At 40.9% G+C, this 20,276-nt stretch overlaps 1 protein-coding gene across 1 annotated transcript in view; it reads right to left on the bottom strand.

The window, feature by feature from the left end:
- LOC143927533 (laminin subunit beta-1-like) overlaps positions 1–17,449 on the bottom strand; it is a 190,033-nt gene extending 172,584 nt beyond the window's left edge. The window contains exon 1 of the mRNA XM_077451647.1: positions 17,108–17,449. The gene's annotated coding sequence lies outside the window, so the exon portion shown is untranslated. The remainder of the gene's footprint in view (positions 1–17,107) is intronic.
- Positions 17,450–20,276: the final 2,827 nt, after the last annotated feature.

Below are 20,276 nucleotides of genomic sequence, written 5' to 3'. Positions count from 1 at the left end.
AATATATTTCTTCTTATTATATTATTATTATTATTATTATTATTATATTATTATTATTATTATTATATTTTAGTATTTATAAAAAAAAAAATACGAATAAATAAATAAATAAAAATATACTATTTAATATAAAATATATAAGTATATAAGTATATATAATATAAGTATATTAGTATATAAGTATATAAAATATATAAATATATAAATAAAGTATATAAAATATAAGTATATAAATACTATATTTTAGTATTATTTTAGTATTTTTTTACTATGTTATTCATTATTATTATTATATTTTAATATATTTCTTCTTCTTATTATTATTATTATTATTATTATTGTTATTATTATTATTATTATTATTAGGGATGGGCTCCAGCGTGGGCTGTGCGAACATGTCAAAGCCCATCCCTAATTATTATTATTATATTTTAGTATTTTTTTTATTATTTTATTAATGTTTTACTATATTTTAGTATTCATTTATTATTTTGTTTACTATTTTTTTATTATTATATTTTAATTATTATTATTATTATTATTATGTTATGAATGAATGAATGAATGAATGAAATACTTGTATAGCGCACAATGCAAACTAAATCGCCTCTATTATTATATTTTAAAAAAAAATGTATTCTTTATATGCAATTTTTTCTATTATTATATTTTAATATTATAAATGTTTCTCTATTTTATTTTTTATCATTATATTTTACTCTTATTTTAATTTTTTATGACATTTCTTGGCAAAGAAAAAGTAATAAAACTATTTAAAAAAAAAAAAAAGTGTTACTGTACATAAAAGTATAAATGTCATCATTTATCACGTTTTGAAGTGGCAATTAAATTATGAGTCTTATACAAAGCATTGCAAAGTTATTAACGGTTACAAATAAAGACTTTTTTTTTTTAATTCTACACTTTTTTTTCAAATGCATTTATTAAAAAAATTAACAAACAAGTACAACTAAAAAAAAGTTATAATAATGAAGCATTAAAAAAATTAACAAAAAAAAGCCTTTTGCCATAATGCACATCATATTAGCACATTATAGCAAAGTTTCCTGCCAGGCGATCCGCTCCAGCACTGCGGTGTGAACATCTCCACTTCTAGTTCCCATATCCCCATCTTCCTTCTAGGTTCAGACTCTTGGCTGCTTGATTGGCCGAGCCATGATGAGGTCACTTCCGTGACATCATGGCACAGAGTGGGGCTCATGCACCGCTCAGTCTACATTATCGCTGATGGGCAGTTATGACAGAAGGAGTTTAATTTCACTTTAACCACTTCAATACCGGGCACCTTCACCCCCTCCCTGCGCATTCCAATTTTCAGCTATTAGCATTGTCGCACATTGAATGACAATTGCGCGGTCATGCAACACTGTACCCATATGACATTTTTATCATTTTTTTTAGACAGATAGAGCTTTCTTTTGGTGATATTTAATCACCACTGGGGGTTTTATTTTTTGCTAAACATACAAAAAAAGGCTGAAAATTTAAAAAAATAAAATAAATAAATAAAATAAAGTAGAACAAAATAGAAAAGAAAAGATAAACACAAAATAAAATATAATAGAATAAAAAAATAAAGAAAAAAATTCTAATATAATACATTTGTATTCAAATAGAATAGAAAATAAAATAATAGAATAGAATAAACAATAGAATAGAATAAATAGAATGTAACCATCTTGTGAATTTCAAATAGAACCTATTTAAATCTGAATAGAATTGCATTGAATAGAAAATAAAATAATAGAATAGAAAATGATAGCATGGAATAGAATAAACAATAGAAAAGAATAGAAGAAAAAGAATATAACAATATAACCGTTTTCCTGTTTTCAAATTTTAATAGAATGAATTTGAATTTCAAATCGAATTTGAATAGAATAGAAATGAAAAAAAAAAAATTGAAAAAACTGTCTAGAATGGAATAAAATAGAAAGAATATAACCATCTTCTGACTTTTGAATATAATATATTTGAATGCGAATAGAATAGAAAATAAAATAATAGAATAGACTAGAATAAAATAAACATAAGAAAAAAATAGAATAAAATAGAAAAAATATAACAATATAACAGTTTTCCGAAATTCAAGTTTCGAATAAAATAAATTAGAATTTGAATAGAATATTAAAGAAAAAGATAAGAACAGAATAGAATATAACCATCTTCAGAATATTGAATAAAATAAATTCAAATCCGAATAGAACAGAATAGAAGATAAAATAATAGTATAGAAAATTATAAACAATAATAAAATAGAAAGAATGTAACCATCTTCCAAATTTCAAATAGAATCAATTAAAATTGGAATAGAATAGCATTGAAAAAAATAGAATAGAAAATAATAGAATGGAATAGAATAAACAATAGAAAAGAATGGAATAAAAAGAATATAACAATATAACCGTTTTCCGAAAAATTCAAATTTTGAATAGAATGAATTTGACTTTCAAATCAAACAAATTTAAATTTGAATAGAATAGAAATTTAAAAATAGAATAGAAAAAACAGTATAGAATGGAAAAAATAGAAAGAATATAACCAACTTCTGAATTTCGAATATAATACATTTGAATTTGAATAGAATAGAAAATAAAATAAAATAATAGAATGGAATAAACAGTAGAAAAGAATAGAATAAAATAGAAAGAATATAACAGTTTTCCTGAAAACAGTCTAGAATAGAATAAAATAGAAAGAATATAACCATCTTCTGACTTTCGAATATAATATATTTGAATGTGAATAGAATAGAAAATAAAATAATAGAATAGACTAGAATAAAATAAACAATAGAAAAGAATAGAATAAAATAGAAACAATATAACAGATTTCCGAAATTCAAATTTCGAATAAAATAAATTAGAATTTGAATAGAATAGAAAAGAATATTAAAGAAAAGATAAGAACAGAATAGAATATAACCATCTTCTGAATTTCGAATAATGTTTTTTTTTATTCGAATAGAATAGAATAGAAAATAAAATAATAGTATAGAAAAGAATAAACAATAATAAAATAGAAAGAATGTAACCATCTTCCAAATTTCAAATAGAATCAATTAAAATTAGAATAGAATAGCATTGAAAAAAATAGAATAGAAAATAATAGAATGGAATAGAATAAACAATAGAAAGGAATGGAATAAAAAGAATATAACAATATAAACGTTTTCTGAAATTCAAATTTTGAATAGAATGAATTTGACTTTCAAATCAAACAAATTTGAATTTGAATAGAATAGAAATTAAAAAATAGAAAAGAAAAACAGTATAGAATGGAATAAAGTAGAAAGAATATAACAATCTTCTGAATTTCGAATATGATACATTTGAATTTGAATAGAATAAAAAATAAAATAAAATAATAGAATGGAATAAACAGTAGAAAAGAATAGAATAAAATAGAAAGAATATAACAGTTTTCCTGAAATTCGAATTTGAATAGAATAGAAAAGAATAGAATATAATAGAAAAGATAAGAACAGAATAGAAAATAAAAAAAATAGAATAGAAAAAAACAATAGAATAGAATGGAATAGAGAGAATACAACCATCTTCCAAAATTCGAATTTCGAATAGATAAAATTAGATTTCCAATGGAATTCGCTTCGAATTCAAATGGAATTTGCAAAATTCGAATCGATTCAAATTCGATGAAACTAAAAAAACAAATGAAATGAATTCAACTAAACAATTTTATGGAAATATCGGATTGAACACATTTTTTGTTGCGCACGTGTCTGATATCGAGGAGCGTTGGGGTTCAGGTAGAATAGCACCGCGGCTCACCCGCGGAAGGGATGTGTTTTTTTGCGTATTGCGGGAACGCTCGCGATTTTGCGCACCTTCCTGCAATACATGAATGTGAACCTATCCCGAGCCTGGCACCCCGGGTATGACCGCTCCGCGTTCATGCAGGGAAATCATTATTTGTGGTAGAGATGTGTAAAACGCACGGAGCTGGCGGGCGCGGGGCACGTCCCAGCAGGCCCGTATGACTTTGGCGCAGAGCGCGCAGTGGGGGGTGGGCTCACCAGAAAGAGCCGTGTGATCGGTGCGATCGGGTGGCTTTGTTGTTGTCACAGAAGAAGTTTCAATGAGAAAATCAAAACGGTGGAAAGATTACAGCTCTGCAAATATGAACTTTGCACGGAATAGTAATGAGCGGAGAATTCCCCGCACTGGGAGTGTCTGCGATCGCACAGGAAGGACATTCCAGGGATGTACAGTATACACAACGTGTGTGAATATTTCACACAGCTGTATGTTGTGTACCCTCCCCCCTCCATCACCTATAGAGCCACGTTATTCTTATTATTCTTATACAGGATTTACACCAGTGCCAGCTGGTGCTCAAAATGTTTGGGGGGTGGGGCGCAAAACAAACAGAAAAATTCTGAAAAAACAAAACATCAATTGCAGCCTCACTGTACCATAAATCGAGGCCACTGTACCATCAATCGAGGCCACTGTGCCCATCAATTGCCGCCACTGTGCCCCATAAAATGCAGCCAATGTGCCCATCAATTGCCGCCACGGTGCCACCAAACGCAGCCACCGTGCCATCAAACGCAGCCACTGTGCCCATCAATTGCCGCCACTGGGCCATCAAATGTAGTCATTGTGCACCATAAAATGCAGCCACTGTGCCCATCAATTGCCACCACTGTGCCATCAATTGCCACCACTGTGCCATCAAATGCAGCCACTGTGACATCAAATGCAGCCACTGCGTCCCATCAATTGCCGCCACTGTGCCATCAAATGCAGCCACTGTGCCCCATAAAATGCAGCCACTGTGCCCATCAACTGCCACCGCTTTGCCATTAAACGCAGCCACTGTGCCCCATAAAATGCAGCCACTATGCCCATCAATTGCCACCACTGTGCCATCAATTGCCACCACTGTGCCATCAAATGCAGCTACTGTGCCCCATAAAATGCAGATACTGTGCCCATCAATTGCCGCCACTGTGCCATCAAATGCAGCCACTGTGCCCCATAAAATGCAGCCACTGTGCCCATCAATTGCGACCACTGTGCCATCAAACGCAGCCACTGTGCTCATCATTTGCCGCCACTGTGCCATCAAATGCAGCCACTGTGCCATCAATTGCGACCACTGTGCCATCAAACGCAGCCACTGTGCTCATCATTTGCCGCCACTGTGCCATCAAATGCAGCCACTGTGCCCCATAAAATGCAGCCACTGTGCCCATCAATTGCGACCACTGTGCCATCAAACGCAGCCACTGTGCTCATCATTTGCCGCCACTGTGCCATCAAATGCAGCCACTGTGCCATCAAACACAGCCACTGTGCCCATCAGTTCCCGCCACTGTGCCATCAAATGCAGCCACTGTGCCCCATAAAATGCAGTCACTGTGCCCATCAATTGCCACCAATGTCCCATCTAATGCAGCCACTGTGCCCCATAAAATGCAGCCGCTGTGTCCCATAAAATGCAGCCGCTGTGCCCATCAATTGCTCCCACTGTGCCCCATCAAACGTAGCCACTGTGCCATATCAACTGCTCCCAGTGAGCCCCCACGCCAGACCACCGTCTGCACTTACCTGTCTCGGTGGGACAGCTCCTCAATGTCTTCTCCTGTCCTCTCTTCCCTTCCTCTGATATGATTGGACGCCTGGCGTCCAATAACAGCGCCTGTCGTTTCAGCCAATCAGGTGATGGGTAACCGATCCGAGCACCTGATTGGCGGAGAGGCGGTTTAGTATTAGGAAAGCGAATATTCATTTGCTTTTCTAACACAGCTGAGTGACCTGTGAGCGCCCAGAATGGTGCTTGCAGGTCACGTTTCTTGATGCCTATTAGAGTCTATGTCTCTAATCAGGTGCTTCAAAACCACCCACCCCCTTTAATTCAGGCGCCCTGCGCCCGAAAAGGGGCCGGCCACCTGAATAGGGGGCGGCAGCCATAGATAGTTTCATGCAATACATGAATATATCTATTGGTGGTAGAGGGGGTGGCAGGAGAGAGGGGGTGGCAGGACAGAGAGGGCGACACCCATACACCCTTATGGACGCACCTTCACTGATTTACACCGATCAGCCATAAAACTGTGACCACCCACCATGACCCATCCAGGCATGGACTCCACTAGACCTCTGTAGGTACACTGTGGTATCTGGCACCAAGCCGTCAGTAGTGGATCCTTTAAGTCCTGTAAGTTGTGAAGTGGAGCCTCCATGCATCAGACTTGTTCGTCCAGCACATCCCACAGATGCTCGATTGGATTGAGATTTGAAGAATATGGAGGCCAAGTCAACACCTCAAACTCATTGTTGTGTTCCTCAAACTATTCTTGAATTTGTCAGACCAGGCCACCTTCTTCCATTGCTCTGAGGTTCAGTTCTGAGGCTCACGTGCCCATTGTAGGTGCATTTGGCTGTGGACACGGGTCAGCATGGGCACCCTGACCGGTCTGCGGCTACACAGCCCCCCATACACAACAAACTGCGATGATCTGTGTATTCTGATCCCTTTCTATCAGAACCAGCATGAACTTTTTCAGCAATCTGAGCTCCAGTAGCTCTTCTATTGACTCAGACTACACAGGCCAACCTTCACTCCCCATCAAAGAGCTATGGTCACCCCTGACCCAGTTGCCGGTTTTCCTTCCTTGGACCACGGCAGACCAGGAACATCCCACAAGAGTTGCCGTTTTGGAGTTGCTCTGGCCCAGTCTTCTAGAGTCTAGACTGGGCTTTCTCAAACTTTTAACCCTAGAGGAACCCCGAAAATAATTTTCATGTCTCGAGGAACCCTTCCTAAAACCAAATCACCAGGGCTCAATAGGAACAATGCTCCTTACATTGGTGGCCAATAGGAAGAATGTCCCCCTTAAAGTGGCGCTCAGAATGCCACCATTAAAGACAGCTAAAAAGATATTTGGTGCCATGCTGCTGGCTTTGCTAAGTGGTGGTGAACCTTGAACTCTGTAGACATCATCAAATAGGTGGTCCATCAGCCGCAGCTCAAGGAACCCCTAGCAACCTCTGGAGGAACCCCGGAGTTCCGTGGAACCCTGGTTGAGAATGGCTGGTCTACACATTACAATGTCTTCCTTGGCAAAGTGGCCCAAAGTCTTACGCTTGCCCATTTTTTTCTGCTTTCCACACATTAGCTTCAGGGACAACATGTTCACTTGCTGCTTAATATATCCCACCCTCTTTCAGATGCCATTGTAACAAGATCATCAATGTCATTTACTTTACTTCTCAGTGGCCATAAGGTCATGGCTGATCAGTGTACAGCGCCTTGAAAAAGTATTCATACCTCTTCAAATTTTCCACATTTTGTATTATTACAGCCAAAAAACGTAAATGTATTTTTATTGGGATTTTATGTGATAGACCAACAGAAAGTGGCACATAATTGTGAAGAAAATGATTAATGGTTTTCAAAATAATTTACAAATAAATATGTGAAAAGTGTGATGTACATTTGTATGGCGCCCCCCGGAGTCAATACTTTGTAGAACTGCCTTTCACTGCAATTACAGCTGCCAGTCTTTTTGGGGGTGTCTCTACCGGCTTTGCACGTCTAGAGAGGGACATTTCTGCCCATTCTTCTTCTTTGCAAAATATCTCAAGCTCTGTCAGATTGGATGGAGAGCGTCTGTGAACAGCAATTTTCAAGTCTTGCCACAGATTCTCAATGTGATTTAGGTCTGGACTGTGACTGGGCCATTCTAACACATGAATATGCTTTGATCTAAACCATTCCATTGTAGCTCTGGCTGTATGTTTCCAGTCGTTATCCTGCTGGAAGGTGAACCTCCCCCCCCAGTCTCAAGTCTTTTGTAGACTTTAACAGGTTTTCTTCTAAGATTGTCCTGTATTTATCTCCATCCATCTTCCCATCAACTCTGACCAGCTTCCCTGTCCCTGCTGAAGAAAAACATCCCCACCACATGATGCTGCCACCACCATGTTTCACAGTGGGGATGGTGTGTTCAGGGTGATGTGCCGTGTTAGTTTTCCTCCACACATAGTGTTTTGCTTTTAGGCCAATTTTTGGTCTCATCTGAGCAGAGCACCTTCTTCCACATGTTTGCTGTGTCCCCCACATGGCTTCTCACAAACTGCAAAGGGACTTCTTATGACTTTCTTTCCCCAATGTCTTTCTTCTTGCCTCTCTTCCATAAAGGGCAGATTTGTGGAGAGATGACTAATAGTTGTCCTGTGGACAGATTCTCCCACCTGAGCTGTGGATCTCTGCAGCTCCTCCAGAGTTACCATGGACCTCTTGGCTCTTCTCTGATGAATTCTCTCCTTGCCCGGCCAGTCAGTTTAGGTGGATGGCCATGTCTTGGTAGGTTTGCAGTTGTGCCATACTCTTTCCATTTTCGGATGATGGATTGAACAGAGCTCTGTGAGATGTTCAAAGCTTTGGATATTTTTTATAACCCAACCCTGCTTTCAACTTCTCCATAACTTTATCCCTGACCTGTCTGGTGTGTTCCTTGGCCTTTATGATGCTGTTTGTTTACTAAGGTTCTCTAACAAACCTCTGAGGACTTTACAGAACAGCTGTATTTGTACTGAGATTAAATTACACACAGGTGGACTCTATTTACTAATTAGGTGACTTCTGAAGGCAATTGGTTCCACTAGAGTAGGGGTCTCAAACTCACGGTCCTCCAGCTGTTGCAAAACTACAAGTCCCATCATGCTTCTGCCTGAGGGAGTCATGCTTGTAACTGTCAGCCTTGCAATGCCTCATGGGACTTGTAGTTTCACAACAGCTGGAGGGCCATTAGTTCGAGACCCCTGCACTAGATTTTATTTAGGGGTATCAGAGTAAAGGGGACCGAATACAAATACACCCCACACACTATATTCCTTCTATTTTATTCTATTCTCATCTATTCTATTTTTTCTATTCTATTCTATCCTATTCCTTTTTATTGTATTCCTTTATTTTCTAGTCTATCTTGTTTTATTCATTTTTTTCTATTTTATTCTGTTTTATTCTATTCTATTCATTTCTATTTTATTCTATCCTGTTATATTTTATTCTTTTATTTTCTTTTATTCTCTATTCTATTTTCTTTTATACTTTTATTTTATTTTCTATTCTGTTTTATTCAATTCTAATCTTTTATTTTCTATTATATTATTTTTTGTTCTATTCTATTCAGCAGCCTAAAACAGAATCATTATCTTATTTCACTCTTATACCTTACTGTATTTATTGTAATATGCTTCCATTTCAAATTCAAATTCAGATAATTTGTTGCCTTATAATTTATTTTGGATTTGTTGAAAGTCGTTACTATTATGATTTGGAAATTCGGATACATCAGATACATTCTGATGTAAGGGGGGACTCTCATTGGAACCCTGATGTAAGCGGGCACTCTTATGGGAACTCTGATGTAAGGGGGACTCTCATGGGAACCCTGATGTAAGGGGGGGACTCTCATGGGAACCCTGATGTAAGGGGGCACTCTTATGGGAACTCTGATGTAAGGGGGACTCTCATGGGAACCCTGATGTAAGGGGGGGACTCTCATGGGAACCCTGATGTAAGGGGGGACTTTCATGGGAACCCTGATGTAAGGGGGCACTCTCATTGGAACCCTGGTGTAAGGGGGGCTTTCATGGGAACCCTGATGTAAGAGGGGACTTTCATGGGAACCCTGATGTAAGGGGGCACTCTCATGGGAACCTTGATGTAAGGGGGGACTCTCATGGGGACCCTGATGTAAGGGGGGGACTCTCATGGGAACCCTGATATAAGGGGGGACTTTCATGGGAACCCTGATGTAAGGGGGCACTCTCATGGGAACCTTGATGTAAGGGGGGACTCTCATGGGGACCCTGATGTAAGGGGGGACTCTCATGGGAACCCTGATATAAGGGGGGACTTTCATGGGAACCCTGATGTAAGGGGGCACTCTCATTGGAACCCTGGTGTAAGGGGGGGCTTTCATGGGAACCCTGATGTAAGAGGGGACTTTCATGGGAACCCTGATGTAAGGGGGCACTCTCGTTGGAACCCTGGTGTAAGGGGGGACTTTTATGGGGACCCTGATGTAAGGGGGCACTCTCATGGGAACTCTGATGTAAGGGGGGACTTTCATGGGAACCCTGATGTAAGGGGGCACTCTCGTTGGAACCCTGGTGTAAGGGGGGACTTTCATGGGGACCCTGATGTAAGGGGGCACTCTCATTGGAACCCTGGTGTAAGGGGGGACTTTCATGGGAGCCCTGATGTAAGGGGGGACTTTCATGGGAACCCTGATGTAAAGGGGCACTCTCATTGGAACCCTGGTGTAAGGGGGGACTTTCATGGGAACCCTGATGTAAGGGGGGGACTCTCATGGGAACCCTGATGTAAGGGGGGACTCTCATTAGGAGCCCTGATGTAAGGGGGGACTCTCATTGAGAACCCTGATGTAAGGGGGGACTCTCATTGAGAACCCTGATGTAAGGGGGGACTCTGATGGGCTCAAGTTTATTACTGGAAATTTGCTTTGATTTATTGAAGATTTTTTTCTGTTGTTCTAAATCATTTCATTTTTCTGATTTAAAAAAAAAAAAGTTAAATCTGTTCATTTAAATTTCCTTCATTCATTTATAAACTGATTTTTTTTTTCAGTCTGCAAATATTTGTAACATATATGATGTGGCTCTTGTACTAAAAAGCTTGGAGACCCCTGATCTAGATACCTAGGCAGAGTCCCTGAGAGACAGAAGAGACTGTTGTACATACTTGAGTCCCCTCTCAATCCAGCGATGTCCACGAGAGCCTTGCCTCTCTGGGGACTTGCACTGCTGACTGGCTATTGGCAGCAGGGAAGAGCTATTGGCTCCTGCTGCTGTCAATCACAGGCAGTGAGCCAATCAGTAGACGGAGGGAGCGGGGCCGAACCATGGCTCAGTGTGTCAATGGACACACAGAGCAGCGGCTTGGCTTCAAGTGCCCCCTATTGAAAGCTGCTAGCAAGTTTGGGTGGAGGAACTTGACTGACCTGCACTGAGTCCTGACCTCAACCTGATAGAACACTTTTGGGATAAATTCGAGTGGAGACTGCAGACCAGGCCTTCTCGTCCAACATCAGCGCCTGACTTCACAAACGCTCTTCTGGAAGAATGGTCAAACATTCCCATAGACACCCTCCTAAACCTTGTGGAGGTGAAGCTGCTCTAGCTGCAAAGGGTGGGCCAACGCAATATTGAACCCTACGGACTAAGACTGGGATGCCATGTGCGTGTAAAGGCAGGTGTCCCAATACTTTTGGTAATATAGTGTAACTACAGCAGTCCCACAAATATACACACTGGAGACAATTCTGGGTTTTGTCAGCTGAACTCATCAGAATGATTTTGGACTGTGAGAAAATCGCAACATCCTCATCTAAGACGTAGAAAATGTCGCACGCTGAGCTACTGTGGTGACTTTTTGCTGATAGTCGCCCTTCCTGACCCCCGTCCTCGGAGTTCTTCTTCGCTTCACCGGGAACAATAATAATTGTCAACAAATCCTTATTCTGCATACATGACGCAATCTTTGGCAAAAAACTGAACTGCCCAGCCACTGCCGAATACAACACCAAAAACAGAAAGGTAGGTGCCAGCCCTTGTGAGGTCATAGCCTGGCAGGGGCGCTTGTTGGGCAATGGTGCCAGGGTGGCGGAGGCTGTGCCAGGGTAACGGAGGCTGTGCCAGGGTGACAGAGGCTGGACCAGGGTGAGGGAGGCTGTGCCAGGGTGACAGAGGCTGTGCCAGGGTGGCGGAGGCTGTGCTAGGGTGACGGAGGCTGTGCCAGGGTGGCGGAGGCTGTGTTAGGGTGACAGAGGCTGTGCCAGGGTGACAGAGGCTGTGCCAGGGTGGCGGAGGCTGTGCTAGGGTGACAGAGGCTGTGCCAGGGTGACAGAGGCTGTGCCAGGGTTGCGGAGGCTGTGCCAGGGTGGCGGAGGCTGTGCCAGGGTGGCGGAGGCTGTGCGAGGGGTGAATACAAGTGACTAAAGGTTCAGTAATTCAGTAGACTGTGCAGCGTGTTGGCGGGGAGGTGTGTGCTGCTGTAGTGCTGATATAAATGCTGCAAGCTCCGCTCTAAAGAGACCCTGTCACCGATCAATTGCAGGTAAAAGCACAGAAAATCAATCATTTGAAATACTTATGTGCAATGTTTTCCCTTTACATAAATTATTATTCAATTATTTGTATTCGCTTGAAATGTTCCTTCAAACTTGCTAAAAATTTGACTGCTACCCATTGCCAGTCTTTATCGAGCCCTTGGGGCACTATTCCTCCCACTGACACCAATGATGGGGCACTATTCCTCCCACTGACACCAATGATGGGGCACTATTCCTCCCACTGACACCAATGATGGGGCACTATTCCTCCCACTGACACCAATGATGGGGCACTATTCCTCCCACTGACACCAATGATGGGGCACTATTCCTCCCACTGACACCAATGATGGGGCACTATTCCTCCCACTGACACCGACAATGGGGCACTATTCCTCCCACTGACACCAATGATGGGGCACTATTCCTCCCACTGACACCAATGATGGGGCACTATTCCTCCCACTGACACCAATGATGGGGCACTATTCCTCCCACTGACACCAATGATGGGGCACTATTCCTCCCACTGACACCGACAATGGGGCACTATTCCTCCCACTGAGACCAATGATGGGGCACTATTCCTCCCACTGACACCGATGATGGGGCACAATTCCTCCCACTGACACCAGTGATGGGGCACTATTCCTCCCACTGACACCAATGATGGGGCACTATTTCTCCCACTGATACTAATGATGGGGCACTATTCTTCCCACTAACACCAATGATGGGGCACAGGGCCGTCTTTAATGTTGATTGGACCCTGGGCGAATGTTTTCTTGGGGCCCCCTTCCCCCCCCCCATGGAATTTCGCTCTCCACCTGCTCTGAGACATATAATAAATAGCAGATAGACTTAAAATCAGTTTACTGTATAAGATCAAGCATCGATTGCAATTAGTTGCCAGAGGTTACAGTGTATCATTACCGCTTACGGACTGGTTGCTAGAGGTTACAGTACATGATTTCTACTTGTTGATTGGTTGCTAGAGATTACTGTACAGTAATATTGCTCACTTATTAGAGGTTACAGCACATCATCTGCTCACTGCAGGGGGCATGATATACATATGAATGCCTCCTTTATTTACATATTTATGTCACCGGATGCAGCTATTTATATATGAATGCTACTATTTACATATGAATGACGGTTATTTATATGTAAACACGGGGTCTGCAGGTGAGTAATTTGTACACAACAATAAGGCAGAGCTGGGCAGCATTAGTAGCAGCACTTCACACTGAGATATCAGGACACAGCACAGGACTAATACTTCAAGGGACAAGGGAATTTAAACTGGGATAGTTGACAAGTATGAGACAGCTGCTTTGGGCCCCACAACAATGACAGGACCCAGGGCAGCTGCCCCTTTTGCCCTGCCTTAAAGATGGCCCTGATGGGGCACTATTCCTCCCACTGACACCAACTATGGGGCACTATTCCTCCCACTGACACCAATGATGGAGCACTATTCCTCCCACTGACACCAATGATGGGGCACTATTCCTCCCACTGATACTAATGATGGGGCACTATTCCTCCCACTGACACCAATGATGGGGCACTATTCCACCTACTGACACCAATGATGGGGCACTATTCCTCCCACTGATACCAATGATGGGACATTATTCCACCCACTGACACCAATGATGGGGCATTATTCCACCTACTGACACCAATGATGGGACATTATTCCACCCACTGACACCAATGATGGGGCACTATTCCTCCCACTGATACTAATGATGGGGCACTATTCTTCCCACTAATACCAATAATGGGGCACTATTCCTCCCCAGTGATACTAATGATGGGGCACTATTCCTCCCCAGTGATACTAATGATGGGGCACTATTCCTTCTACTGACCATAGACCTTATGTAATTTTTTCTGGCCACAGTCCGAGAGGAGAGGCAGGGCAGTGATGTCACTATCTTCACCTGGTCCAACCATTGAACGCTTTGCATTCATTGAGAAAATGCACAGCAAACTCTGAATGGCGCCCGTGCCTAGCGGCCGACCTCCTGTGTTCACAATGCAGCAGTACAGCCACTCAGCACAGGACCCGGGAGCAAGTGGAGAGGAGGAAGTGAGTTCCATATTGCACGGGGGGTCCATGGGTATGTAGAATATACTATACTGTATATACTGTCTATACTCTACATAGTTACATTGGATCAAGTTGATGCAATGAAAATATCCAGACCTGGAATTCTTTTTAGGCTTCGCTCATTGTATACCAGGTGCGGTGAAGGAACACGCAACATTTTACACTTTCCTGCACCACACAAAAATGCACAGTGTGTTGCAATTTTAAAAAATTGCACCTTTTATGCACATTTCTCATACATGGGGCAGCCATTGAAATGAATGGGCTGTCCTAAAATGCAACAAATTAATAAATTGGTGGTCAGTGAGAAGAATGTTCCTTACATTGGTGGTCAGTGGAAAATATTTTCCTTACATTGGTGGTAAGAATGGCAACCTTCCAGGCAGCTAAAAAGATCATAGATGCCCTGCGGGCTCTAACAAGTGGTGTTGGACCCAAAACTATCCAGGGAATGTCATATGGGAGGTCAATCAGCCACAACTCAAGGAACTCCTAGTGACCTATTGAGGAACCCTAGGAAGCTTTACAATGGTGGTCAAAGGATTGGTCCTAGTAGATTTGTGGTCAGTGGGAAGAATGTCCCTTACATTGGTGATCAGTGGGAAGAATGTTCCTTACATTGGTGATCAGTGAGAAGAATGTTCCTTACATTGGTGATCAGTGAGAAGAATGTTCCTTACATTGGTGATCAGTGGGAAGAATGTTCCTTACATTGGTGATCAGTGGGAAGAATGTTCCTTACATTGGTGATCAGTGAGAAGAATGTTCCTTACATTGGTGATCAGTGGGAAGAATGTTCCTTACATTGGTGATCAGTGGGAAGAATGTTCCTTACATTGGTGATCAGTGGGAAGAATGTTCCTTACATTGGTGATCAGTGGGAAGAATGCTCCTTACATTGGTGATCAGTGGGAAGAATGTTCCTTACATTGGTGATCAGTGAGAAGAATGCTCCTTACATTGGTGATCAGTGGGAAGAATGCTCCTTACATTGGTGATCAGTGGGAAGAATGTTCCTTACATTGGTGATCAGTGGGAAGAATGTTCCTTACATTGGTGATCAGTGGGAAGAATGCTCCTTACATTGGTGATCAGTGGGAAGAATGTTCCTTACATTGGTGATCAGTGAGAAGAATGTCCCTTACATTGGTGATCAGTGAGAAGAATGTTCCTTACATTGGTGATCAGTGGGAAGAATGTTCCTTACATTGGTGATCAGTGGGAAGAATGCTCCTTACATTGGTGATCAGTGGGAAGAATGCTCCTTACATTGGTGATCAGTGGGAATAATGCTCCTTACATTGGTGATCAGTGAGAAGAATGTTCCTTACATTGGTGATCAGTGAGAAGAATGTTCCTTACATTGGTGATCAGTGAGAAGAATGTTCCTTACATTGGTGATCAGTGGGAAGAATGTTCCTTACATTGGTGATCAGTGAGAAGAATGTTCCTTACATTGGTGATCAGTGAGAAGAATGTTCCTTACATTGGTGATCAGTGGGAAGAATGTTCCTTACATTGGTGATCAGTGGGAAGAATGCTCCTTACATTGGTGATCAGTGGGAAGAATGTTCCTTACATTGGTGGTCTGCGGGAAGAATGATCTTTACATGGAAAACAAATAAAAAATAATAATCCTTACATTGGTGGTCAGTGGGACAAATGCCAGCCTTCCAGTCAGCTAAAAAGATCATAGATGCCCTGCGGGCTCTAACAAGTGGTGTTGGACCCAAAACTATCCAGGGAATGTCATATGGGAGGTCAATCAGCCACAACGCAAGGAACTCCTAGTGACCTATTGAGGAACCCTAGGAAGCCTTACAATGGTGGTCAATGAATGGTTCTAGTAGATTGGTGGTCAGTGGGAAGAACGCCCCTTACATTGGTGATCAATAGATAGAATGCCCCTTACATTGGTGGTCAGTGGGTAGAATCCTCCTTACATTGGTGATCAGTGGGAAGAATACTCCTTACAATGGTGGTCAGTGAGAAGAATGCTCCTTACATTGGTGATCAGTGAGAAGAATGTTCTTTACATTGGTGATCAGTGGGAAGAATGCTCCTTACATTGGTGATCAGTGGGAAGAATGCTCCTTACATTGGTGATCAGTGGGAAGAATGCTCCTTACATTGGTGATCAGTGGGAAGAATGTCCCTTACATTGGTGATCAGTGAGAAGAATGCCCCTTACATTGGTGATCAGTGGGAAGAATGCTCCTTACATTGGTGATCAGTGGGAAGAATGTTCCTTACATTGGTGATCAGTGAGAAGAATGCTCCTTACATTGGTGATCAGTGGGAAGAATGTTCCTTACATTGGTGATCAGTGGGAAGAATGTTCCTTACATTGGTGATCAGTGGGAAGAATGCTCCTTACATTGGTGATCAGTGGGAAGAATGTTCCTTACATTGGTGGTCAGTGGGAAGAATGTTCCTTACATTGGTGGTCAGTGGGAAGAATGCTCCTTACATTGGTGGTCAGTGGGAAGAATGTTCCTTACATTGGTGGTCAGTGGGAAGAATGCTCCTTACATTGGTGGTCAATAGATAGAATGCCCCCCTTACAGATACCATAAAAGATCTTTGTGGCCAGCGGTTGCATATCGTAGAGAAAAATTAACCCTAATTAAGAAAGTCTGTTTCGGGTCTAGAAATAAAACGATCTGCAATGGGGCGCTAAGAGGCGAGTGCGATATAATAAAGCGCAGTGCAATCCAATAAATGAGAGCGGCGGGGATTTGGCCGGGCTCTGGCTTGGCAGGGTGACCTGTCCCCTAGTTCTGATCCCTCTGCAGGAGGACAAAGTCTCTTTGTATCAGAAAGAGGAAGGGATAAGGAAATCTGGGACTCACCTGCAGGGCACCCACCCTGTACTGGAAGCGTCCCCGTCCAGAGACCTGGGAGAAGACGGTTCCACCTCTCGCTCCGCCGGCTTATCTCCACGATCCTTTTTTTTTTTTTCTTTTTTCGTAGCTGTGGGGTGTATCCTGCCTGCTGATGCCCTGCCAAGAACTGGGAGTGGGCGAGACCTGTCACTGTGTGTGTGTTGCTGGCGGCTGATACCTGCTCTGCTCTCAGCACCTGAGCACCGTCCACGCCGTTCTCTTCACCCTGGTGGTGTCAGCAGTGCTTGGCCCCCCAGGAGGGAACAGATGGGGCCCCCGAGCCGGCCTGACGAGGTGTGCACACTAATGGGGAGAGATCATTTCTCCTTTTTTTGTTAGGTATAACCTTTGATATAGAAAGCATTGTTCTGCAGATCATGTTACACCCAGCCTGCCACCACGTGTAATGTTCCTGCGAGAAACCCAGTCACCACCCAGGACTTAAAGCTGAACTCCAGGAAGATTATATATATATATATATATATATATATATATATATATATAAATATAACATTTTGGAATATTTCATATTTAAATATTTAAAAAATAGTTATTAACCAGTTCGATACCACACTTTTTTTTTACTAGAAAATTACTTCTAACATTACCTGAATGTTAGAAGTAATTTTCTAGCAAAAAAAAATATATATATATATATATATATATTTAGCAGAGGCCTTGTAGAATCATTTTTTGAATATTTCATATTTAAATATTTAAAAAATAGTTATTAACCAGTTCGATACCGAGCCAATTCTTATGCCCTTGTACACACGGTCGGACTTTCTGACGACAAAATATCCGTCGGATTTTTTCCGGCAGATTTTGGCCCAAGCTTGTCTTGCATACACACGGTCACACAAAGTTGTCGGAAAATCCGATCGTTCAGAACGCGGTGATGTACGACGGAACTATAAAGAGGGCCAGTAGCCAATAGCTTTCTTCTCGTCATTTATTCTGAGCATGCGTGGCACTTTGTGTGTCGCAATTGTCTAAACATGATCGCAATTTAAAGCGGAGGTCCACCCTAAAGTGGACCTCCGCTCATCGGAACCCTCCCCCCCTCCGGTGCCACAATTGGCACCTTTCAGGGGGGAGGGGGGTGCAGATACCTGTACAGTACAGGTATCTGCACCCACTTCCGGGATAGCTCTCTGCGGAAAGGGGCGTAGATTACGCCCCTTTCCGCAAGTGCCCGCCCCTTTCCGCAAGTGCCCCGCTGCCTGCTGGGAAACACACAGATCCCAGAGGCAGCGGGGACCGTCCTTATTGCGCAGCGCGATTCGCGCATGCGCAGTAGGGAACCGGGAAATGAAGCCGAAAGGCTCAATTTCCTGACTCCCATACCCAAGATGGCGGCGGCAGCACCCGAGAGACGATCTAGAGATCGGCTTCGGGTGCTGACATCGCGGGCGCGCTGGACAGGTAAGTGTCACGATTTTAAAAGTCAGCAGCTGCAGTATTTGTAGCTGCTGGCTTTTAAAAAAAAAACAAAAAACGCGGAGTCCCGGCGGACTCCCGCTTTAAACGATCGGATTTTGCTGTTGGAAAATTTTAGATCCAGCTCTCAAATTTTGTGTGTTGGAAATTCAGACGGAAAAAAAGTCAGATGGAGCCCACACACGATCGGATTTTCCGGCAACACGATCCGATCGCACATTTTCCATAGGAAAGTCCGACCGTGTATACGGGGCATTACACTTCACTCCTACATGTAAAAATCTACTTTTTTTTTTTGCTAGAAAATTACTTCTAACATTACTTCAAACACATATATATATATATATATATATATATATATATATATATATATATATATATATATATATATATATATATATATATATATGCATGTATGTGTATATATGTATATGTACTGTATATATATATATGTATATATATATATATATATATATATATATATATATATTTATTTATTTATTTAGCAGAGGCCCTGTAGAATATATATATACATATGTATATGTGTATGTATATGTATATATATATATATGTATATGTGTATATATATATATATATATATATATATATATATATATATATATGTGTATGTATATATATATATATGTATATATGTATATATATATATATGTATATGTAAATATATATATATATATATATATATATATATATAAAATATATATTTTAGCAGAGGCCCTGTAGAATAAAATGGTGGCTGTTGCAAGTTTTTATGTCACATGGTATTTGCGCATCGATTTTTCAAATGCTTTTTTTTGAGGGCAAAAAATGCACTTTAATGGATTTCATTGCACACAAGCACGCTATAATACCCTATTTTTTATTTTTATTTGGTAAAATATAAAAGATGATGAGTAAATTAATTCCCTTACATGTCACGCTTTGAAAATTGCGTCCGTCTGTGGAAATGGCGCCAAGCTACTGTACTTAAAATTCTCCATATGTGACACTTTAACCACTTCAGCCCCAGAAGATTTTACCCCCTTTCCTGACCAGAGCCCTTTTTTGCGATTCGGCACTGCGTCGCTTTAACTGACAATTGCGCGGTTGTGCCGATGTTGCACACAAAACAAAATTGACGTGCTTTCTATTCCCCACAAATAGAGCTTTCTTTTGGTGGTATTTGATCACTTCGGCGTTTTTTTATTTTTTGCGTTATAAACAATATAATAAGCGACAGTTTTGAAAAAAATATATATATTTTTTACTTTTTGCTATAATAAATATCCCCCAAAAATATATTTAAAAAAATGAATTTTTTCCTCAGATTAGGCCAATACGTATTCTTCTACATATTTTTAGTAACAAAATCGCAATAAGCGCATATTGATTGGTTTGCGCAAAAGTTATAGCGTTTACAAAATAGGGGATAGTTTTATGGCATTTTTATTAATATTTTTTTTTTTTTACTAGTAATGGCGGCGATCAGTGATTTTTATCATGACTGCGATATTATGGCAGACACATCGGACATTTTTGACACATTTTTGGGACCATTGTCATTTATACAGCGATCAGTGCTATACAAATGCACTGATTCCTGTGTAAATGACACTGGCAGTGAAGGGGGTTAACATTTATGGTATTTTTAATTATAATTTTTTTTTTATTAGTAATGGCAGCGATCTGCGATTTTTAT

This window comes from Lithobates pipiens, unplaced genomic scaffold, assembly GCF_037356315.1.
Source record: "Lithobates pipiens isolate NorthernLeopardFrog02 unplaced genomic scaffold, aLitPip1_a1.2 Scaffold_23, whole genome shotgun sequence".
NCBI lineage: Eukaryota > Metazoa > Chordata > Amphibia > Anura > Ranidae > Lithobates > Lithobates pipiens.
Note: the sequence above shows the minus strand (reverse complement) of the source record. Positions and strands in the feature narration are given on the sequence as shown.